Source organism: Lactuca virosa, chromosome 1 (assembly GCF_052849685.1).
Source record: "Lactuca virosa cultivar CGN04683 chromosome 1, Lactuca_virosa_CGN04683_v6, whole genome shotgun sequence".
In the NCBI taxonomy this organism is placed as follows: Eukaryota; Viridiplantae; Streptophyta; class Magnoliopsida; order Asterales; family Asteraceae; genus Lactuca; species Lactuca virosa.
This window is the reverse complement of record NC_136426.1, coordinates 191,974,103-191,998,778: the sequence shown is the minus strand read 5'-3', so window position 1 is coordinate 191,998,778 and position 24,676 is coordinate 191,974,103. Positions and strand designations below refer to the sequence as shown.

The 24,676-nt window shown below is 34.4% G+C and overlaps 4 long non-coding RNA genes across 10 annotated transcripts in view; all 4 read right to left on the bottom strand.

The window, feature by feature from the left end:
* LOC145107953 (uncharacterized) overlaps positions 1-407 on the bottom strand; it is a 1,648-nt gene extending 1,241 nt beyond the window's left edge. Inside the window, exons 1-2 of the long non-coding RNA XR_013708039.1 lie at positions 112-407; positions 1-29 (exon numbers count right to left, since the gene is read on the bottom strand). The exon at positions 1-29 is cut by the window's left edge and continues 279 nt beyond it. This is a non-coding gene — a long non-coding RNA (uncharacterized LOC145107953). The remainder of the gene's footprint in view (positions 30-111) is intronic.
* Positions 408-3,546: 3,139 nt separating this feature from the next.
* On the bottom strand, positions 3,547-5,336 carry LOC145107932 (uncharacterized). Of its 6 annotated transcripts, none has more exons than XR_013708032.1 (6): positions 5,213-5,336; positions 4,804-5,038; positions 4,616-4,653; positions 4,163-4,272; positions 3,912-4,069; positions 3,547-3,837 (listed from the first exon to the last, which is right to left on the bottom strand). It is a non-coding gene; the product is annotated as an uncharacterized LOC145107932 (long non-coding RNA). The 6 variants fall into 6 exon arrangements; XR_013708037.1 differs by having other exon boundaries at positions 3,547-3,799; XR_013708030.1 differs by having other exon boundaries at positions 3,547-4,069.
* A 1,540-nt stretch (positions 5,337-6,876) lies between these two features.
* On the bottom strand, positions 6,877-9,305 carry LOC145163540 (uncharacterized). Of its 2 annotated transcripts, XR_013739707.1 has the most exons (5): positions 8,818-9,305; positions 8,502-8,615; positions 7,877-8,215; positions 7,336-7,507; positions 6,877-7,066 (listed from the first exon to the last, which is right to left on the bottom strand). It is a non-coding gene; the product is annotated as an uncharacterized LOC145163540 (long non-coding RNA). The 2 variants fall into 2 exon arrangements; XR_013739706.1 differs by having other exon boundaries at positions 8,502-9,303.
* Positions 9,306-13,186: 3,881 nt separating this feature from the next.
* On the bottom strand, positions 13,187-14,563 carry LOC145107927 (uncharacterized). Its single transcript, XR_013708021.1, has 2 exons — positions 14,295-14,563; positions 13,187-14,191 (listed from the first exon to the last, which is right to left on the bottom strand). It is a non-coding gene; the product is annotated as an uncharacterized LOC145107927 (long non-coding RNA).
* Between the last annotated feature and the right edge of the window lie 10,113 nt (positions 14,564-24,676).

Here is a 24,676-nt window from a genome sequence, read left to right as displayed (position 1 = left end):
CTATGGATTTTGAACGACTGGTTTTTTCCCTTTTAAATGACTAAATCATTAAGATTCTTGAGAATACACCCAAATTATAGAAAAACCGGTGAATAATCCAAGATAGGTTACCTGTAAACTAATGAACCTTTCAATTTCTTGATTCTGGTTTTGAATATGAGCCGCAACAGATTGAGAAGGCATCGATACCGGTTTATGAAACCCAGATTCAAAACACGAATCTTGATTCTTTGCTGGTGGTTGGTATGACTGTTGATATTGTTGATATTGTCGTTGTTGAAGATTGAACAAATAAAAATCATTGAGACCACACGCATTTTCCATCAAATCTTGTGACAACTTCCCACCACCACCATCATCACCGATGATGATTGATCAACTAAAGAAAAAAAATGAGTTTATTAAAAGAAAGAAAAGCTTAATAGTTGATTGGAGAAGGATAATTACCTGGTAATGAGTTTTGAATCTTGATGTTCGATTGTAGAAGAAGAAGCAGAAGCGGTGAATAAGAAACGATGATAAGTTCGATTTAGGGCTAATGTTCTAAATTTATCTTTGCTTCTTGCGTGATATCAGGAATTGTTGTTGATCTACCATAATTAACTATGCAAAGATTACTATAATACCCTTAAATGACTTATTTAATGATTTAGGTTCAAATGTTTCTCACATCTATTGTGTGCTAGAATGCACCAATAGGAATTTAGTATTAATTATATGTATATTAAATGTTATCCATATTTATAACTCATTTTTACGGAAACTAATTAAATTCGTCATTAATGTCAACAATAATATTCTTTCAGAATGAATTCATATCTAGAAGAATGAGAGTGTATTCCAGCAGAATGAGAGTGTATTCTAGTAGAATACACTCTCGTTCTTCATATTCCATGCAACTTTATTGTATTTTAAGTGAGTGAGTCATGAAACAAAATACGAACTCATATATAAAAACCTAGATACGAATTCATTCTGAAAGAATGTTATTGCTGACATTAATGACGGATTTAATTAGTTTCCATAAAAAGAGAATTATAATTATAGATATCATTTAATATACATATAATTATGGAAATCATTTAATATCTATATTTATTTAATTAAATAATTATTTAATTTACTAAATTCCTATTGATGCATACTAGCACACAATAAATATAAGAAATAAAATAACATAGCCCTATATATATATATATATATATATATATATATATATATGTATATATATATATATACTAGCCGTTTACCCGCGCCAAATGTAGATATCGATTTTTATGATCGGCGTTTCAATTGGTTATTAAGAAAATTTATCGCATACAAACTTATTAATCGAGCAAAGATATCTACAAATATTTGATTCTTTTATTTAATAGAAGGCTGTAAGATTAATTGATGATAAATAAATAATATCAAATATAAACAATTATAATGATCTATTTTTTTAATAGTTACTCGGTTTACGATTAATACAAATAACAAACATTTGGAAATGATTAATTATTAACCCTTTTATATAAAGAATGTAAATAAAAAAATAAAGATGCTTTATTATTTTTTTTTTGTTACTTTGGATTGTTTTAAAGTGTATTTTGATGGTGTATATAACTATAACTATTCAAATTGCGTTTGTTGGGTGTTTATTAGTTATGCATTGCAATTTGTATCGTTACTTTTCAGGGGACAATTCTAAATTTCACAACAACAACCACAATAAATACTGACAATTTAAGGGTAAAATGGTCAACATAACATATTTATATTGCATATAGTAGCAACCTAATATTTGTAAGGCATAATTAATAATAAAAGCATATACATTTGAGCAACAAAGGAAATAGTAAATATATACATTCGGGGAAAAGATGCAAAAAAAATATTCATTAAATGAAAGAGAAATAATACATAAACATTTAAGGATAAAACTGACCCAAAGGATCTAAGGGATTAAGTAAAGTTTAATAACTTCAAATCCAGAGTCTAACAACTTCCTAGCCTAAACACCATCAGCTAAACAACACCAACAACTAGATATGAAATTGACTCATAATGCTAAACCTAATACTATAGTTCATAACCTCATGAAAATCACCGCAATCCAATATGATTGAGAAGTAATAATAATTTTCTTAATAGAAGTTTAATTAACATTTTTAGATTATATAATTAATTTGCAATGTTTCAAAATACTTACCTCCTAACAAAATCAATAAATATGATAGTGTTAGTTATTATGAAGATCCACCTCGCATAAAGTTCTAATGGTATATCTTCAACAAAATACGTCTCCAAATTCAAAATCCATATCAATTTTTTAAGCGATTATTATTATATTATTATTTTTAATAATAATTGTTTTTCAATCTTCATTTAATATATAGTTTATTTTTTAAAATTTAAAAGGGAATTGTATAAGATTTTCAAGTCTAACCAAATCGTGAAAAAAAATATAATTTTCTTTTGTAAATGTAAATAGCGTATATGAAATATAATATTATATTCCGTATGCAAAATTTGAAACAATTGTTGGATTATCTAGTGCAAATTTGAATTTTCAAAGGAATAAGCCCACAAAAACTTTAAAATTTAAAAACACAAATTATCAACTACAAATAGTAACTCCCATAAGAAAATAAACAATTCATCAAAAACATGTTGGCACCTATATACTGCTGGCAAAAGCTTCTTTTTAGAGTGCACATTAAGTCCTATAATTACATAGATTTTAAAAGTGCATTACCTTAATAAGAAATTAAACGAAACTACAATGTTATAATAAGAAAATAACCAAAATTGTGTTTCATAATTGAATACACTGATATATTTGAAACTGCATTGGTTATGTTACGTTCCGTTCCTCTTTTAATCAAAAAGCTTGATATACCATGGATACTATCCTCTGTTCATGAGAAACTACATAACGCATTCATATTTACCACCCAACTACTAAAATATGACACCCGAAGGAAGTAAACATATAATATAAATGCAGGTAAATTAATATAGTTTCGTGAATGTCATTAGAAAGGGAAACCTGTTAATTACCTAAAGTTGGATATGGCTGATAATAAATAAAAATAGTTGCCACACAGGTCAAGAAAGTTCTTATACATGCAACCTTTAGCCTAATGGTATTATCAACAACCGCACAGGAACCATGAGTTCAAGAGTTGTGTAAAAGAAATATGAAGATAACAGAAGAAGAAACTTAGGTAATGTAAAGTAATTACCGTTAGATTTTAAGTAATCCAACACAAAGATACCTACACTATCAATATAATTTTTTTTTAACAGTGAAATTAGTCATAAATGATTAGAGTTAGTAAGAAAAAGAAGCAAACCTAAAACGATGAAGCAAATGTCCGACAAATTCTTGCTCTCAATTTCTCATTTGGTAGTCTTTGTCTATATCCACCATCATTTGATTAAATTATTGAGAAACAAAGCTTATCACAAATAAGATTCAGTAAGCTTAATGAAAAATAAGGGACAACCATTTTGGGTTAAATAAAAAATATAACAACATGGTTTCATTGAATTGTCTAATATAGTGGAAAAGTAAAAGAATGCACGTCAAGAGCAAAAAAAAAAAGTTGATCTCAAACTATAGGAAATAGACAAAGTCGGGATGGAAGAGACCAAACTCGAAAAACCCACATATAAAAAAAATCAAGAAATCTCTCATCAGATTATGGGTCTTTTGAGATAAGCACTTTTTTAGCTGGAAAAATCAACATTAGCCGCAGGTCCTTATTTCACACTGAAATCCCCCATCTATTTTCGTTTTTAGATGCACATCCTAAAATCTCTCATTTGATTTTATTTAAAATAAAATACCTAGATCAGGAATATTTTATTCAAAAACAAAACTCAAAAAATCCCAACGACAAAAAGAAATTGAGAAACCAAACCTGAGTAAACCATAAGATAAAAATAGTCCCTCTGTTCCTAGCAACCTGTATGCAACCCAATTGATCATCATCAGGCTTCGTATCCATTACGTTTTCCAAGTTATCTTCATCACTTAATCTGATCTATCTAGTGCAATGTTGTCATAAAATAGCAAGCCCTACAACACCAATAATCAATAATCACCCACTTCATAAAAAAAACCCATCATATTAAAAATATGGAGAGACTCTATTAAAGATTTGAACCCCACCTAACAAACTTTGTTTTTCCTTTACGTTTGTTTATGATTCAGGGGCATAGTTGTCTACTCATTAGGTTCCTCTATCCAAAAATGTCTCATTTGCCTCTTTATTTTTCACACTATTCAAAAATAGAAGACACTTTCTTCAAAATACGCAACTAAAACATAGATAATTGCATTAAGAGTAAACCTTTTAGAAAATGCAGCATAACATAATCAACTCAAGTTCTTTTTTACATTAGGTCGGAACTAATGAGATTTATTAATTTACCTAGTAATAGATCTCTGAAAGAAACTTGAAAACACAAACCATTATAGCATATAATGATTTTACCCTAGATTTCGAATGAAATCATACTAAAATACACAAAAAAAAACATTATAAGATGGTGGTAAGTTAGTTTAGGGTTTTTATATAGAGAGAGAACCACATATAAAAAGAAATTACAGAATGAACCAAACCTAATCAAGAAACTCAAGCAACAGCAGGTCTTCAAATCCTGAAAATGAAAAATAGGTAACCATTGAACATACCTGGTGAAAAGGAATAACATTCAAATAATAATGATGATATTTGAAAATCATTTTACAGATAAAGGTACCTACAACAAAAAATCAGCAAAGGTTTAAGAGTATTAAAAGAAAATTACCCCATAGTATTCATCGAAATCATTTACTTTGAAATCCTGAAAATCAGGAGATTATGCCATTGATTTGTTCTTGACGATGCGATCTTGGTGTTGGGTTGGTTTGTGATATCTTTTTGATTTGGTGAAGAAGAAGGAGCAGTTATATGAAAGAATAGGAGAGAAGAAAGAGTAGCCATACCTTAAATTGGGGACGAAATTACCTCTTCCACTAAACCTTCAAATCCCTTGCCACCGTCTGTGCTTCAGAAGAAAAGACCCAAATTGGGGTTCACATGGAAATACAAATTTCAACCAAAAAATAAACCCAAATTGCTATTTCTTATGTATGATCGTGCGCAGAATTTAAAATTATACATAAAATAGAAGTGTGTGTTTGTATGTGATTAAAAACCAGAAAGTGGAGAGTTACCTCTTGCAAGTTTATATGTGATCGTAAACGGGAGAAGAAGAGAGGTCTGGAAGTGAAACATCCAACGGATGTAGTGCAACTTATAAAGGGTCGACATGATGAGAAGAGGGTTTCTGGAGAACCGGGGAACATAAGGGAGGCGAGACACAATATATATGAGAAGGAGGCGAGATTCGAGAGGTGAAGTCGGAATTCAAAATTATCATAACAAAATAGCGAAATATTGGGGAATTATTAGTTGAACGTAATGAATGCTTCTTCGTCTTTGACCAATTCAATTTGAAGATGAAAGCATGAGACTTTTTCAAAATATGCACCATTCAACTTGCTCACCGCATAAGATTCATGATTTTTGTAATGCATAAAGTTAATGTACATATTGCATAAGGAGTTGTATCTCTTAAAATTCAGCATTTGAGGCTAAATGCTTTTTAAGGTATATATATATACTAGCCGTTTACCCGCGTCAAACAATGGGTGCGAATAGTTTTTTCAGAAATTAGTTTCTAGAGGCGAGTAATTCTTTTGCGCAAATAGTTTACTACATCTAAACAATTATCAAGCGACGGGTGCAAATAGTTTTTTCATAACTTAGTTTCATACGTTGGATTTATTGTGTCGAAAATAGATCTTTTCTATTTCATGATAACATATTTGATTTCGGAGAACAAAAAATGTATTATAAATATTTTAGTCCAAAACCCTAAAGTCTATCATCTGCATTTATTCTGTTATGTTATGTATTATAAATATCTAAGTCCAAAATAAATCATTTATTGTGTTATGTTACGACAATGTCCAAACCCTAAAGTCTATCATCTGCATTTAAATGTAGGTTTATCATTTAAATGAAAATTTTATATTGGGCCTTAAATTGGTTGGATCAGATTCAACTTCAGTTTCAGCTTCACGTTTGGGTTCCGGGTATCCGACTTTATTTTTCTGAAAAAAGTTTTTCATTAGTGACAAATTTTATATTTCACTAAAGGTTAATTCTTTCTTTTAAATGTATATTTTGATTTATTTTTAAAATTTTTTTAACCAAATTATAAAAGAGCAAATTATGTGTTTAGATTTACTTTTTGTTTTGACCATCTACGGTTAATATATTTATAAAAAATCAAGAAAATAAGATAAAAGCTATTTAATTACAAAAAAATAACACAGTAATAATGAAATGGATATTAACATATTATTTAGCGAAGACTTTTTAAAAACATTATATATAAACGTTCTATTTTGCATGTCACTCATTCATAATAAAGGGAAAAAAAATTATAACATAATTCATATAAAAAGTGTTTACATAGAAATTCCAAAATCACACCATATATATTACAGTTCTTGTGTTATTTTCTTTTTACCTCTAATCTAATTCATATACTAAAGTAAAACATTATAGCTTGCATTAATGCTCTCTTTTAATCCAGATGAAGCCTAAAATGTAAAATAAAAGAAGGATAAAACGCCATGAAAAAAAAATCCATATCTTGTCAGCTCTCACAACAAAAAGTGCATTTATATGCAATTCCAAAATCATACAAAATCAAACCTCATAAATACATTATTACATACTATGAACAATCTATATTTCTAACTTAAAACATAGCAAAAAGAATTAAAAAAAAACAAAAAAACAAAAAAAACAAAAAGAACACCAAAAATGCAGAAATATTTTAGTCTGGAAGGAATAATGACATTTCTATAATGTATTGTAATGCTACAACTCAACGAAATTAAAGGAGGAACCAATTAGGGGCAAAAAGGTACATTCTAATATTCAAAAAACAAACAAATCAACTTCTTCCAACCTATCAAAAGCCCCACCAAGTGGTCCATCTTCCACTCCATAATCTTCATGAAAATTCAAAAGAAAAATTATAAAAACTCAGGAATCAAATTGTAAATTAAACAGTTAAATTATCTTGAAGCACTTTAGGTTGTTTTGGGTTCAAAATTAGAAACACATTTATCTTCAAAAATGGTAATTTGATTCCCTCCGTAAACTTCTTTTACATACAATTTTTTTAAAAATTAATTGAAAACCTGAATTACATAGTAATAGAACATCAAAATTCAAAGAAATGCCAATGAACATGTTAAATTAAAGCTCTTGTTTCTACCTGCTTAAGATTAGCTTCCACATTTACACGAATGTCCAGATTCTTAAGTGAGTTCAAGGAGAGACAAACGATAAACACAGTTATCTTATTATCACGACTTCAACATGTGTGCATTTTCACACCATTGCTCCTTTAATACACTCAAATCCATCATTTCCTCATTCTTGAACTACTACATGCAGATAATCCACAATAATCAGAAAAAACACATAATAGACCAAATCCATGAAAAATTATTATAGTACCCTTTTTGTCTCGTGAAATTGTGACACTTTATCTAATTGTCAAATTATATAAATTACCCATCCTAAAATGGGTCACAAAAGGTAAGCATTTCTTTCTAATCCCACTAACATTCAAACCCTTTGATTTACAACTTGAGGTTTAATAATGAAAATTAGAATATTTATTTCCTTGGTATGTATTCTAAAATCTGATATGGCTCCGCACACAAATCCTTGTTTCATGTTTATTGAAAAGGTATTGAAGATGTTTGGCGGATAATTAAACATTCAAGTCCATAGGGAATAAAATATAATACCTTTTCTTCTGTGTATCATTTCCTTATGAGCCTCTTTCTTCAGTTCTTCAAGTTGTGCTTTTGCAAGATTTGGCTCCGGTCTTCATACTTTGGCAACTCTTCATTCTAGATCCCCTACACAAGCACCAAAAAGGGCTAATTTAAGCTTTGGAAATATTTAACAAGCTTCAAATATTTTTTTAAAAACAGGAAAATTAGCTTATTTATGATTTATTTTAGCAAACTCTGGCATTGATGGGGCCATCCCATTATTTATATTTCTCATAAGTAGCTTCTTAAGTCATTTCTCGAGTGCATTCATCATCGTACCCTCCATATCCACTTGATCCACACACACTCCTATAAATTAAAGTATGCAATAAACATTAATCAGATATTTTAAACATGAATGCAGATAAAACTACAATTTCCAAAATGGTAAGGGTCGAAATTGATAATATAAGTAAAAAAAATACATGAAGAATGTAAATGAGGCAATACATGACAAACCACAAAGTAATTAGCAATAAAGAGAAAAGAGACACACTCGTACTGCTCCAATAAGAAAAAGGTATACAAAAATTTGTAAATCAGCCCGGTTTAGTTGATCGTCACAGTAAAAACAGATAGCTGAAATTAAGAAAACCTTGTTATGCCTTTTTGTGTTTTCCTGCAAGTACCCCCTCTTTAACCTCAGGCAAGTCGCAATGATCCTCATCATCAGTAAGCTCCCTCCATAAGCATCACACTGAAATAAAATCTTCAACGAAAAACAAAAGATGGGGGTTTTATGTACGTAGAGAGGAAATGAAAAAGTAAACACAAATTTGTATCCCTATGTTCTTTCTTGTAAATCCTTCTCGAATGAACTAACGATTGGGTTTTATCTAAACACGAATCTGGATCGTTTAAAGAGAGGTGAAACCTTCTCGATTTCTAGATCTGTTCTTGTACATATTTACCTCAAATCGAACCCACAACTGGAACTATGTTCTAGGAGTATCGATGTGGAATGAAAGAGAGAGATGTGAGAAAAAAACAAAAGATGGTTATGGAGGTGTAGATAGGGTGTGTGGCAATGAATGACATGTGTGACTATGGTCAATTGACGACAATAGAGAGTGGTGGTGGCATGGTAGCTGAGTTTAGGGTTTGCTGAGAAAAGGAAGCGTATTCTAAAAAAGCCTCAAATTTCGAAAATTAAACGGGGTCCAGGAAGAGGATGTATCTTAGTGAATGTGTGTATATGTGCGTGTGGGACAAACAGGCTGCAAATGAATACATTAAACCCACATGTGGAACAGAGTCTGCAAATTTGGGGAGAAAGACGATGGAACATATAAAGATGGGTCTGATTATAAGCCCTAAAATCGATGGCCATGGTAAGGAGCAAAATGTCGACATTAAGTTGTAGACGGTGATAGTGGTGGCGAGCAAGTTCACATCTTTTAGACCATGAAACAACATATATGATATTTTCCCTTACGAAGATGGTCCGATATTCTATGGTTTCTAGGGTTTAGATTTGGGGTGTCTTCGGTTTCTTAGAGAGAACGGGGTGGTGCGCGGTGGTGACCGTAATAAAAGAAGATAAGAGAAAGAAAGAAGGTGAAATAGAGATTATGTGAAATCTTACCTGAGGGCGGTGACTGGAAATAAAAAAGACTGTGGTAATGGCGCTGCTGACTTCATTGGATTCCTAAAAATCCATTTAAAACATAAATCAGAAAGATATTAAATCGATAAAAACTGATGATGGTGGTGTAGACGACGGTGTGTGGTGGTGGAAGTCACCGGTTAGGTAAGAAAGAGGCGGCGGTGTTAACTGATCATAGAGATGAAGGGGGAGAACAACATTCGTGTTTGGAGGGAAAATATGAGAGAGAGAGAGAGAGTGTGTGTGTGTGTGTGTGAGAGAGAGAGAGAGAGTGTGTATGTGTGGTCATCATTTAAGGAGATTGGGGTATAGATCATGGTGACGGTTGTGGCTGCAAATGAATACATTAAACCCACATGTGGAACCGAGTCTGCAAATTTGGGGAGAAAGACGATGGAACATATAAAGATGGGTCTGATTATAAGCCCTAAAATCGATGGCCATGGTAAGGAGCAAAATGTCGACATTAAGTTGTAGACGGTGATAGTGGTGGCGAGCAAGTTCACATCTTTTAGACCATGAAACAACATATATGATATTTTCCCCTACGAAGATGGTCCGATATTCTATGGTTTCTAGGGTTTAGATTTGGGGTGTCTTCGGTTTCTTAGAGAGAACGGGGTGGTGCGCGGTGGTGACCGTAATAAAAGAAGATAAGAGAAAGAAAGAAGGTGAAATAGAGATTATGTGAAATCTTACCTGAGGGCGGTGACTGGAAATAAAAAAGACTGTGGTAATGGCGCTGCTGACTTCATTGGATTCCTAAAAATCCATTTAAAACATAAATCAGAAAGATATTAAATCGATAAAAACTGATGATGGTGGTGTAGACGACGGTGTGTGGTGGTGGAAGTCACCGGTTAGGTAAGAAAGAGGCGGCGGTGTTAACTGATCATAGAGATGAAGGGGGAGAACAACATTCGTGTTTGGAGGGAAAATATGAGAGAGAGAGAGAGAGAGTGTGTGTGTGTGTGTGTGAGAGAGAGAGAGAGAGAGTGTGTGTATGTGTGGTCATCATTTAAGGAGATTGGGGTATAGATCATGGTGACGGTTGTGGAAGCCTGTAACAGTGGCGGTGAGTGGTTGTAGTAGAGGCTGAGTTATGGGCGGCGTATTTTAGGTTTCATGAAGACCGATGAGAGTGGGATAAAAGATAAAATGGAAATGCTTTATAACTTGTATAGGGGCTAGACCGATTCAATCGGATATCCGTAGTACTTGGTCAAACTTTGACCCATTCAAAATTTTATCATTTTATTTGACTTTTTCAAATGTTGACCGATTCATTATTTTTTAAAGCATAAAGTTATTATACATATTGTAGAAGAGGTTGTACCTCTTAAAATTCAACATTTTGGGGTAAATGCTTATTAAAGTAATAAGATATATATATATATATATATATATATATATATATATATATATATATATATATATATATATATATATATATATATATATATATATATATATATATATATATACTAGGTTATAACCCGTGTTCCACACGGTTAACAAATTAAAATAAGCTAGATAAAAACAAAAACATTGCCATTAATCATAAATTTACAAATTCTTGTGGTGATATTTTATAGCAACATACTTCCATTCAAATGTGTAGAATACCATCTCACTTTGGTAGTTGGAGCTTCTATTGTGCTATATATTTTGATTCATTTCTAAGTCCTAGGTACTTGATATATTTGTTTCCATCATCACTAACAGTTGTAGCTTATCTATCCTAACCCAATAAGGCATTCATGTAGTCTTGATGTGGTTGATAATTGGAAACAGATGTCTTAAATATAGTAACCTGCATTCTAAATCATTACCCTATGTGCTCTAATGGAAAAACAAAAGATCATGGAAACACAAACTGCTTTACAAATAATGTAAATGCTAATAGATGTTGCCTAGCAGTAATTAAAACAACACTAATAGATTTTCCTATTTTTGTTATGTATTGGACATCTTACCAATAAAAATCATTGGTTCTCAAAGCATTCATGACTAATCTACACTATGTTAATGAAAAGAGTTGCCACTTTAATGACAAGATTAATAGATGACAGATGAAAATAAAAAAAATGATAAAAGTAAAGTTACCCATCCTAATGGTTTGTGTAGAACAAACATAAGTTGAAATCCTTAAAGTAATTATAAACAACAGTCCTTATTTAAATATATTTACATAAATGGTCCCTATGTGAAAATAATTAGTCACATAGAGGTCTTAATTTCTCTTTGCATAAAAGTAAAGCATAAATGGAAATAAAAATAAAAGTATGATGCAATATTAGACACAAAAATGAAAGTACATTGCTATTTTCTGTAAATTAACATTTGGTGGTGATGATGTCATAATGAAGCTTACATTGAGTTATGAAATTAACTATCTAACCCTTCTAAAAATTAACTGTTTTTATTATAATTATTATTATTATTATTATTATTTAATATAGCATCTACCTTCGAGTTCTAAAAAAATAGTTTGCATGAATGATTGAATGGTCCGTATTTAAATAAATTAACATAAATGGTCCTATACAAAAGTAATGCAAAAATGGAAAAACAAAAATAAAAGTATGATGTTATATTAGACATAAAAATGAAAGTACAATGTCATTTATTAAAAATTAACTTTTGATGATGATTTACAAGTTCTTAGAAAAAATACATAAAGGAACCATATTTTTTTTAATTACTTCATATTATCCAAACATTAGTTTATATGATCCTCAATGAAATGCAAAAACTTAGTTTTTTTTAACTAAATAACTGAATAATAAAAGCAATAATTACATACAGGAAACAAAGTTTTCCAAAACTCAACATTAGTATTAGTTGGGAGCTTAAACCATCTTAGTAGCCCAAGAAACTAACTTAATCAAGGATCCAACATGAAAAGAGAGAGTTGATGTTGCATAGAAATGGAAAACATTCAAGACCTTCTTACTATAAATATTACTCACCACATTGCCAGACCACCAAGCTGCAAAATACTGTTCAATTTTAATCTCCTGATCAACCTCAAATTGAGCCATTTAGTCCACCTTGATGTCCAATGGTTGCGAATGGGCAGCCTCATACGTTGCACACAAATTTATGGTTAAATTTTCTAATAGACGTGAGATTTAATTACATACCTAGTTTTTATTAATAGGTACTTTATCTGTCCTTATTTTTATTATTATTAATATACATACAACCAGCTTATTCAGTTATATTTACTTTTTATTAATATACATCTTGGCTGCAACTTATGTTCTTACTAATATATGTTTTTTTAAGATCGACAGAACATGAAAAGGAAAATAAAAGCTAACAGTTACATATTAAACTCACTTTTTTTTCTAGCAACTATCAAACTATTGAAAAGAAAGTAAAAGTACCAACCAAGTTAGCAAAAGAATTGCTTACTTTATATTTTTATTTCTTTTGTACTCAAGTTTAACGAAAACATAATAACAATAATAATAATAATAATAATAATAATAATAATAATAATTGTTTGCCAACTCTTTCATTTGAGATGCTCAGGAAACATCTATTTTTTCTTCACATATACAAACAAAAAACATTGAATTAACATCTATGTGCTAGTTTTTATGTGTGCAGAATCCAAAAAAATAAAGCAGAAACTTTGAACAACTGCATAAAAAACTGCCAAAAAATTACAGAAACTATTTTTTTGAATTGCAGAAAAACGCAACAATAAAATTTGTGAACTGCAGTAAATTAGCATAATCTATAACCACAAAAAATTGGAAAGTGCACGAAAAAAGAAATATAAATTAGAATAATTTTAAAAAAAAAAAGTTGTCACCACCACTTCCACTATGGATGGAAGAAACCGAAACCCAAATGCATCTTTCAAGAAATGGCATTTGGGGGAATTGTTGTCACCTGTGCAAAACAACTCAAAGTTCAACATAGATATGGGTCATGTAAGATTAAAAAAATGTTTGTTTGGGGCATTTTGGGTAATTTGACATCAATTCCTTTTTAAAATGAAGTAAAATTGACTCAATTATGAGAAGCAAAAGTCACAGTTATAGCGTCCTATGAATGATAAACAAAGTTGTAACTATAAAGAAGTAAATTTCATGTGTCAAGGCGGATCTTATTAGGTGTAAATCTATTAAAATGAAGGAAACTAAATATGTTTCTCATTTTGTAATATGGTATCAACTTCTTTGGATCCTACATTGTAGCTCTTCCCTCTTTTACTTATTCTTCTCCACCGACCAACCCTACCTTCTGTGTAGAACTACCGCCACACCTTCCCATATCTTCTCTCATGTCGAATACTACTCCATCCCCACCACACAAAGCTTTTGGATTTCTAACATCAAGTCCCATATCCTGCTGATCCTCGACATCCAACGCCTTAATTATGATTCCTGGAGAACTCTTTTTACAACCCAAAGCAAAGCATATGGAACACTCGATCATATTGACTCTACGTATGATCCCCCAAATGTTGCCTCTACCACCACTGAGTGGAAGGATGTTGTTGCAGGTTTTCTCATGTGGATTTTTACCACCATTTCTCAGTCACTTGTCGAGACCGTCCTCAAACCAGATGTTACCATCACCATGGGAGATCAATCTGTTACTGAATATTTCTCAAAAGTTCCAAACATAGCCAGATTTAATTGCCAATCTTGATGTTAAATCTGCTATCAAAGACAAGAAACTGGTGAACTATGTTATTTATGGCTTGTCATCCCACTATGATTACATCACAACCATCATTAAGCACAACAAACCCATGCTTACCTTCTTGGAAGTTCAATTCATGTTATCTATCAAAGAACAACGCATGCCAAATAATCTAATTTCTCAAGTCTTTGCGAACACTGGTCACCCCTCTTCGCCCTCCTCCCTTTAAGGCTTTAAGCTAGAGCACCTTCCGATTGACGTCATGAATGTCTGTAAGAATGTCGGACAGACCGTCACTCCGATCTACGCTCATACTGTCGTCATCAACCCTCGTCGACTCAGCATCAATCATTGTCACCCTTTCTACTGACACTCGCCAACTGCAATCGTTCCAACCTTGAATTGGGTTATGGTTCCATCCGAACAATATTTATCACTTTAGGCCCACTTCCTCTCAACATTATTGGTCCTAAACTCAACAATGAATCTTTGGGCCACGTCCTAATCGGTCCAGTAACTCCAATAAAATTTACGCCTCTGAGCCCATTTGTGTCAGCCACATCCACTAGACAGACTTTACAAGGCCCGATTCAACCTCTTTGGACCTTGCTTGGAACGGACCACTAGCCCACCTATTTACCACAAATGTTTAGTTCAATCTTCAATGTCTTTACATGAACAGGGCGAATGGAGAATGGATATATATGCCACCGATCACGTTAATGCAAATCCATGTATTCTCGACAATCTATTTGCAATACTAATCTATATCGTCATATCCTAGTTTGTAATTATTTCAAAGTGTGTTTACCTGTGACTGTAATTATGACTGGACACACCTTTTTTCTAGTAAAAAAATCATCAACTTCCTTCATATTTGCATAACATTCTTGTCACCCCTTCTATTATTAAAAATCTTATTTTTTGTACGCAAATTTATTGGCCAAAATAAATATTCTATTGAGTTTGATAAGTTTGGTTTTACTATCAGGGATTGCATATCACAATTGGTAAAAATTGGTCAGACTTCGGCGGTCAAACCACCGCGGACTGTTATGTATTAAGGACCAATCGTGTGTGATTTTATGTTTATAATGTATATTAAAGGTAGGGAAATTGAGTAATCTAACCACTTTTTAATGGTATTTTAAAAATAATAACCATTTTTTTATCTAAAAACTAACCATTTGGTCCGGAATGGGTCATTTCAGACTTGAAACACCGGCCCAAGCCCAATATTGTAGCCTAAAGGTATATAAAATGGTCCCACACACAAAAATCTGGAATACGCGTTCCGAAATTTACAAATCCGAAGCACGATCTACCTATATTTCGGACCAAATTTTCAGCATGGATACGTCAAATCAAGTAAGTTCTACTCTTTAAGTTACTTTGCATTTGATTTTATAAACGGATTTACGTATTCCGGAATGGTCCAGAATACGAGGAACGACTCTAGAAAACTATCATTGAATCTGGATTATCATTTTTTTAATCTTTTTCTCCTTGTACGCTTATGAATCTCATGTAAGTACCTTGTAGTGTGTTTTAGATCAGTTCTTTTAGTCTGGAAGTAGGTTTTGTAGGGATTCTGGAATGATACTGTAAGTCCGGAACACGAAGAACATGGTCCGGAACCCGATGAACTATTCCAAAATGATGTTACGAGATATCAATCTGGAATAACTATACTTATCATTTTTTTTCTAAATATTCTTTAATAACCAATGTTAGTCCAAAGACAAGTTTGTGTGGATGTTGTTAAAAAAAGTGGGTTTTACGGATGACGAAGTTGTATTCCATTTACACGAGCTTTCAGAATTGTGTCCGGTAAAGGTAAAATCGGAAAACAAAAATTTATAATTTTAATTTATTTTTACGGTAATGTATTAACATGTTCTTGGAATTTTGGTTTTGCAGATAAAAAACTAAGATGCTGAGTTACAAAATAAAATAAAAATAAACTAGCAAAGGCACCTATAAAATTAAGAAAGAAATCAGAAAGGGTGTTACAAACTTAATTGAAAGCAGATAGAGCTCCGAAAGGCAAAATTTCAATCTTCAATGTCTTTACATGAACCGGGCGAATGGAAAATGGATATAGATGCCACCGACCACGTTAATGCAAATCCATGTATTCTCGACAATCTATTTGCAATACTAATCTATATCGTCATATCCTAGTTGGTAATTATTTCAAAGTGTCTGTAACTGTGACTGTAATTATGACTGGACACACCTTTTTTCTAGTAAAAAAATCATCAACTTCCTTCACATTTGCATAACATTCTTGTCACCCCTTCTATTATTAAAAATCTTATTTTTTGTACGCAAATTTATTGGCCAAAATAAATATTCTATTGAGTTTGATGAGTTTGGTTTTACTGCCAAGGATTGCATATAACAATTGGTAAAAATTGGTCAGATTTCGGCGGTCAAACCACCGCGGACCGTTCTTTATTAAGGACCAATCGTGTGTGATTTTATGTTTATAATGTATATTAAAGGTAGGGAAATTGAGTAATCTAACCACTTTTTAATGGTATTTCAATAATAATAACCATTTTTTTATCTGAAAACTAACAACTTGGTCTGGAATGGGTCATTTTAGACTTGAAACACCGACCCAAGCCCAATATTGTAGCTTAAAGGTATATAAAAGGGTCCCACACACAAAAATCTGGAATACGCGTTCCGAAATTTGCAAATCCGAAGCACGATCTACCTGTATTTCGGACCAAATTTTCAGCATGGATACGTCAAAGCAAGTAAGTTCTACTCTTTAAGTTACTTTGCATTTGATTTTATAAACGGATTTACATATTCTGGAATGGTCCAGAATACGAGGAACGACTCTAGAATACTATCATTGAATATGGATTATCATTTTTTTAATCTTTTTCTCCTTGAACGTTTATGAATCTCATGTAAGTACCTTGTAGTGTGTTTTAGATCAGTTCTTTTAGTCTGGAAGTAGGTTTTGTAGGGATTCTGGAATGATACTGTAAGTCCGGAACACGATGAACATCGTCCGGAACCCAATGAACTATTCCAGAATGATGTTACGGGATATCAATCTGGAATAACTATACTTACCATTTTTTTTTTCTAAATAGTGTTTAATAACCCATTTGAGTCCAAATACGAGTTTGCGTGGATATTGTTAAAAAAAGTTGGTTTTACAGACGACGAAGTTGTATTCCATTTACACGAGCTTTCGGAATTGTGTCCGGTAAAGGTAAAATCGGAAAACAAAAATTTATAATTTTAATCTATTTTTACGGTAATGTATTAACATGTTCTTGGAATTTTGGTTTTGCAGATAAAAAACTAAGATGCTGAGTTACAAAATAAAATAAAAATAAACTAGCAAAGGCACCTATAAAATTAAGAAAGAAATCAGAAAGGGTGTTACAAACTTAACTGAAAGCAGATAGAACTCCGAAAGGCGGGACCTGAGCAAGTGCAGACAAACTTGTTATGATAGACTAGTTGCTATTAGTTTTTTTTTATTATTTTTTTTTTGTTATGGATATGTTTCAGCAAGTCGGTTTTATTATTATTAGATACTTTTATGCATGTTGGTTTTTAATGAATATATTAATATATTTTATTTTCAGTCTCCAACATTTAGTAATTCGAACGGTGACAATGAGTTGTCTGTAGAATATGTTGTACCACGTCTTGAAGACGAGTAACGACATCTTGTTGATACGACTGCATTAGAAATGATTCGTGATTATCAACGTGTGAAACAACGAACGACAATACTGGAAATCCCATTACCGCCTTCAACGGATGAGGAGCGGAGAAAAGTAGCGTTGTATAACATGAAATGCTCCTTATTACCATGTCTGAAGATATATGGAAATTTGTGAACACAATGGACATCATCGAAGAAACACGTAGGACAACTCCAACAATAGAAGATCGAGTCAAATTGACTGATAATGGGTTCAAAGTTCAAACTAATTGAGACCTACATGGAGTTGTTTGAAAATCATGTTGTAACATCCCAAGTTCCAGAGCAAGAGATCGGGGGTGTAAAGTGTAAATGGAGGTTTGGACTCGGCGAGTTGGAAAGGTAACTCGGCGAGTCGAGTCGCGAGTGGACCGCGTGAATAAGTGACCCGACTCGGCGAGTCAGTGCTGGAATATGAAACCCTATTTTCAGGGTTTGCACCCTATTTAAAGAATGATATGCTTTCATTTCAGCCTCTATCTTCCCTGAGTGTTCCAGAGAAACCCTAAATCGTGGGAGACTCCATTGTTGAGAAGAGTGAAGCTTGGAAGAGGAAATTGGTAAAGAAAGTTGGAGGAATTTGGGGTAGCATCAAGAGAGCTTGTGGATCTGAAGTCTACATCAGTTTAGACTCATCTTTGGGGTAAGAAGTGACCTCCTTAAACCTTTTTCCTTATTGTCATCCATGGTGGTTGTTTTGGGGATTCTTTAGCATGATTGAGATCTATTTTGGGTATAGAGACTAGATCTGAAGTTGCAACTTCAGATCTAGGTTGTATTGGAGCCATGAGGGCAGAAAGCATCATCCATGGGGTTTGATTGAGAGTGCCTTTGTCCCAAAACCTTCTTGTAGCTTGGTTGGAGCTTGTTGAGCCTTGCATGCACGTAAAGTTGGAAACTTTACGTGTGAATCTAGCCCTAGGAGTCCAGATCTATGTATTGGAAGCAATGAAATGGCCTGTAATCATCTGAATGAAGATGTCATGTGCATGGACTCGGCGAGTTGAAGAACAACTCGGCGAGTCTGTTGAAGATTGCCTTGGACTCGGCGAGTCTGTTCTTGGACTCGGCGAGTCTGGTCGTGGAACCCTAACCTTTTCTGGTTAAGTCGTGTCTCGGTGAGTTGAGGGACAACTCGGTGAGTTGAGCAGGATGAGACTCGAAGATTGTTGGACTCGGCGAGTCTTGGGGGTGACTCGGCGAGTTGAGTCGTGGTTGGGAGTTTCTGAGTATAGGGACTCGACGAGTCAACGGGTTGACTGGGCGAGTAGGGTCAACCAGGAAGGTTGACTTTGACTGAGGACTTTGACTTTGACCAAGAGTGGACCTGAAGGATGTGCCATCCTGTCAGCACGGAAGGAAAAGAGTTGGATTCGGAAGGAAGCGGGATAAGCCCAGCAGTAAATTCGATAAAGTTATGACAAGCAAGGAAAGGGATAGCAGTTGGTACCGGGTCAGGACCCGGTGGTTCAGGATGAATCTAGCTTTGTAAAAGTCAAGTGATTATGTGATTTGGAAGGATGGAAGTATCATCGGGTGATCATTGGTTGATAAGTGTTGTTATCAGAGAAAGAAGTCGGTGGTCGGCTTGGAGGAACCTGGGTCGGTTGATACCAGGAGATGCATTGTGGGAATAGTATATGGAATTGTGTGCTGCAGCAGGCTTCGAGGACGAGGCCTAATTTAAGTGGGGGAGAATTGTAACATCCCAAGTTCCAGATTAAGAGATCGGGGGTGTAAAGTGTAAATGGAGGTTTGGACTCGACGAGTTGGAAAGGTAACTCGGCAAGTCGAGTCGCGAGTGGACCGCGTGAATAAGTGACCCGACTCGACGAGTCGGGGCTAGACTCGGCGAGTCCGTGCTGGAATATGAAACCCTATTTTCAGGGTTTGCACCCTATTTAAAGAATGATATGCCTTCATTTCAGCCTCTATCTTCCCTGAGTGTTCCAGAGAAACCCTAAATCGTGGGAGACTCCATTGTTGAGAAGAGTGAAGCTTGGAAGTGGAAATTGGTAAAGAAAGTTGGAGGAATTTGGGGTAGCATCAAGAGAGCTTGTGGATCTGAAGTCTACATCAGTTTAGACTCATCTTTGGGGTAAGAAGTGACCTCCTTAAGCCTTTTTCCTTATTGTCATCCATGGTGGTTGTTTTGGGGATTCTTTAGCATGATTGAGATCTATTTTGGGTATAGAGACTAGATCTGAAGTTGCAACTTCAGATCTAGGTTGTATTGGAGCCATGAGGGCAGAAAGCATCAGCCATGGGGTTTGATTGAGAGTACCTTTGTCCCAAAACCTTCTTGTAGCTTGGTTGGAGCTTGTTGAGCCTTGCATGCACGTAAAGTTGGAAACTTTACGTGTGAATCTGGCCCTAGGAGTCCAGATCTATGTATTGGAAGCAATGAAATGGCATGTAATCGTCTGAATGAAGATGTCATGTGCATGGACTCGGCGAGTTGAAGAACAACTCGGCGAGTCTGTTGAAGATTGCCTTGGACTCGGCGAGTCTGTTCTTGGAGTCGGCGAGTCTGGTCGTGGAACCCTAACCTTTTCTGGTTAAGTCGTGTCTCGGTGAGTTGAGGGACAACTCGGTGAGTTGAGCAGGATGAGACTCGAAGATTGTTGGACTCGGCGAGTCTTGGGGGTGACTCGGCGAGTTGAGTCGTGGTTGGGAGTTTCTGAGCATAGGGACTCGACGAGTCAACGGGTTGACTCGACGGTAGGGTCAACCAGGAAGGTTGACTTTGACTGAGGACTTTGACTTTGACCAAGAGTTGACCAGTTGACCTCCAGGGGTATTTTGGTAATTATTGGTATTTATTGGTTTTGGTTATGTTCAGTGGTGGAGTTAGCATCGGTGGTCGGAGCAGCGTGATCTTATTTCTTCAGTCGGCAGTTGCAGGTGAGTTATTCTCACTATATCGACAGGGCTATGTCACACCCCCAAACCAAGGATGGCGGAAACGTCCGGGGGTGGAGGACTTCATGTATAGTATCATAACAACAATTATAATAGTAATTCAAGCAAACACAACCAACATATATATAATTGAAAAAGTTACATCATTGTATGAATTACATGTTTACGAATCAAGTACAATATGTTGACAAAATATGAAATAGTAGACGCCTTAGCGTCCCATCCTCAAAAGCACTTGATTACCTGTTTAATGATTTCCTGAGAATACAAGTTGTTTGAAAAAGTGTCAACACAAAGGTTAGTGAGTTCATAAGCTTTTGTTTGGTATTATTAAAAGCCTTTCGTTTGTAAAAGTAGTATTTGTGTTAGAAAATCCAATATTTTCCTTAATGTGTAAATGTAGTCTTAAAACCCAAAGACCGAAATGTACAAGTAATTTGTCATATTTATAGTAAAACAATGCAAATTTAAATCGACATAAACTCGTTAAATTTTAATGAAGTTCCCGTAAATTCCAATGTTTATTAATACTTTATGTGAGTTTATTATAACCATACTATGACCAAGGTTGCCTAAAACGACGTTCTTCAGGCGTCGGAAATGTTATGACATTTGTCACCCCAGACCTATCGGTCTAACTGTTGCATGCAGTTTAGGTGTGGGTTTGTCAAACCCAATATAGATCTATACACAAGTATCACGCTCTCCCTCAAGGAGACTCTGGTTACAATACAGGACTTAATGGTAATTTGAAGTAAATGTCTCACAAAGTCATTAACGGAATTACATGTTATGAAAACTTGGTACTGTATGGCCGTACCTTGCTTAATGAAAATATCCTTTGTATAAATGTACCCTTTTTAAATGTATGTGTTATGTAATGTATCATAAACTATACCTATTATAGTTTATCAACCAAGGGTAGTACGTAGTAATGTATGCAAACTATATTCAAAATAGTTTATTAAATGTTTGAATGTATCGGTTGTACTTTGATTATAATCACTTGTTATTCTTTATATTTTATATGTTCAAATCCATTTGTAAACTGATGTGTGTCTAAATATTAAGATAAAATGTCATATATTGCAATAACATATAATCACATAAAGATATACACCTTGCTCAACATGTTACAAGGTGAAATGAAATTAACAGCAACTTTTCGTTGAATACAGTTTCTGTTACTGTTTTTAGAAAATTTATAGAAAAATCATCAAAGCTCTAAATCCAAATCCGCAAATTTTGAGAGTTTGGAATATGAGTCTAGTTTGTTCGTAAATTTTATCATGATTTTTAGTGATCTCTAACAGAGGTGAAAATGTTCATAATCACAGACTGGTCCGGGTTTGCCTCTGAAATGACAGGCAGTTTTGTAAAAATCACCATAAATTGTAGAAAAATCATATGGAGATGTGCAAGTAGCCATTTTAAAGCTAAGAGTTTGAACTACTTGCACCTGGAACAGTTTTGAAAACTAAAATATTTAAGTTGACCAAAACAGTCCGTGATTAAAGTCCATCTTTTCTGATGTAATCTGTTAGAAAAAGTTTAATTGTGTTCTTGATGATTTTACTTGTATTCCCCCCTTAAAACTTAAGAAAAACATGTAAATGTAGGGGTATGAACTCACCTTATGTGGTTTCAGTAGATGAAAGTGAGAGAGAGGAAGTGTTCAACCCAAGAACACTAAGAAGATGTCTTGATGATTCGGGAATCTAACACCGAATAAGATGGAACTTGTGTAAGATATCAATGATTTGAGTAGAATGGAGTTTAATAATTATGTGAATGATGAAGATACTTACTAATTGAATAAAGAAATCCCTGGAGAAAGCCTTGAAGTTCTTGAAGTTGAGAGAAAAGATGAGAGAATTTTGGAGAGTGTTCTTGGTTGCTAAGTGTAGAATGAAAGAACTTTATGGAGAATGAGGAGAGAGGATCAATCCTCCAGCTCTTAGAACGTGGGAAGAGCTGGAGATTGGGTGTAAAAGTCCACTAAGGAGACAAGGGGTAGTGGGAAAGAGTGGCTAATCATAGAGTGAGGTGGTGGTGGTTTGCTTTTGCCATAAATTAAGGAAAAGCAAATATTCCCTCAATAATTAGTTCAACCACTAATTCTTTTAATATATTTTATAAAAACCCTGGATATTTATATATTTTGGGGCCTTAGTTTATAAAATAAAGTTTTGGGTGAAAATCCCACGTTAAAATAATGAAAAACGGAGTTAAAACGAAGTCGTATTCGAAAACCGGGAAAAAAAGCTGAATCTGCGAAGTTGCTCGGTCCTGGGCCGAGGTTCGGACCTGAGGCTTCGGTCCTGAGCACTTCGGATGCGAGGCTTCGGTCCTGAGCACTTCGGATGCGAGGCTTCGGTCCTGAGCACTTCGGATGTGAGGCTTCGGTCCTGAAGCTTCGGTTTTGGGTCCTTAAGGCTATTTTACCCGTTTTTACCCCGTTTCAAGTGGTTTTTGACCCGGTTAAGGGTCGTGATGACCCGAATGATTACAAAAAGTTAAAGGAACTTTTGAGAGAGATTTGGGAGAGATTTCTAATAGAGAGAGATTGAGTGAAAGAGATTGAGAGAGAGTTCTTTTGAGACCTTTTTGAGTGTTTGGCTTTGAAACGCAAGGTCCGTAAACCCCGTTAAGCCATGATTTAGTGTCCTACACAATCCCGATGATTGTGCAATAGTGTTTTATCGCTTTGGTTCGTTGTTTAGCACTGTTAAGGCTAAGGAAAATCAAACACATGAATTTTCCAAATGATGTTTTCTCATTAAAATAGCGAATTGTACAGTGATTACATAACGTAAACCCTAACATACAAGGGTTATTGGAGTTGACCGGTTTGACTTGTTGACTTTGTTTGACTTTAACTTGACCGAAATTTGACGGTTGTCACATCATCCCCCCGTTAGAAGGAATTTCGTCCCGAAATTTTCATTTTGACTGGGATTTCAAGAGTTTGGGAAGAGATGTGGATACTTTTGTTTCATCTGATCCTCGCGTTCCCAGGTGAATTCGGGTCCTCGTTTAGCGTTCCAACGGACCTTCACGATGGGAATACGACTTTGTTTCGTTCGTTTGATTTCCCGATCCATGATTTCGACTGGTTCCTCCACGAAGTGGAGATTTTCGTTAACTTCGATTTCGTCGAGTGGTATTACGAGTGTCTCATCAGACAAACACTTCTTTAGGTTCGACACGTGAAATGTGGGATGTACTTTGTCGAGTTCCTGAGGTAATCGAAGTTTGTATGCTACTGGCCCAATCCTAGCAAGGATTTCGAATGGCCCGATGTACCTTGGATTTAGTTTCCCGCGTTTGCCGAATCGTATCATTCCTTTCCAAGGGGAAACTTTTAGTAGTACTCGATCACCCACCTGGAATCCCAAGGGTTTGCGTCGTTTGTCTGCGTAACTCTTTTGCCGATCGCGAGACGCTTTCAGTCTTTCTCGAATTTGAACGATCTTTTCTGTGGTTTCCCTTATGATTTCAGGGCCGGTGAGGGTGCTATTAGAGACTTGCCCTCTAGCTAGCTGTGTATCCCCCACCTCAGCCCAACACAGGGGTGATCTGCATTTGCGACCGTAAAGAGCTTCGAATGGAGCGACTTTGATGCTAGTATGATAGCTGTTATTGTAGGAGAATTCGATAAGTGGTAGATGGGTATCCCATGCTTTACCGAAGTCTATCACACAAGCTCTTAACATGCCTTCCAATGTTTGAATGGTTCGTTCGCTCTGTCCGTCGGTTTGTGGGTGGTAGGCCGTACTCATGTCAAGCCTAGTTCCCAATGATTTTTGTAGAGACTGCCAAAACCGTGATGTAA